Raw genomic sequence first — 536 nt, 5'->3', positions numbered from 1 at the left:
CCGCATCTAAGCATTCATGATCGGCCGCGATCGCTATTAGGGTTTTGGGATCATCCGCGGTTAAGTCCCAGGATTTAGGAACGGCCGCGGTCGTGTCTAGGGTTTCAACAACCTCGGTTTTATTCTCTGCACCTTTCTTAGTTTTCCGAGGGTTCTTATCTTTGGAACCTATTGGTCTACCACATTTCGAACGTTGTCTAGACTCTGTAGCAACTTGATTGTGTCCCTCTTGAACATCAATTCTGATTGGTGCATTAGCAGCTGGTATATATGACTTAGTCACTCTTTTCGAGTCAGCAAAGGAATCTAGTAATTGATTAGCTAGCTTTTGTAAATGTATAATCTTTTGGACTTCTAAATCATATTCCTGAGTCTGAGGATCTTGCCAAGATAATGATGTTCGATTCCATGTAATCTTTTTTTTTTACCTGCTTATTGCTATCTCCCCTAATGTTGGATGTTCGGATACATCAAAGTGACAATCCGTATACCTGGCCTTAAATAAATCACCCGTAGTTGGCTCAAGGTATTTTATA

This window comes from Brassica oleracea, chromosome C5 (genome assembly GCF_000695525.1).
Source record: "Brassica oleracea var. oleracea cultivar TO1000 chromosome C5, BOL, whole genome shotgun sequence".
Taxonomy (NCBI): domain Eukaryota; kingdom Viridiplantae; phylum Streptophyta; class Magnoliopsida; order Brassicales; family Brassicaceae; genus Brassica; species Brassica oleracea.
The sequence above is the reverse complement of the archived record's forward strand: the minus strand, read 5'-3'. Positions refer to the sequence as shown.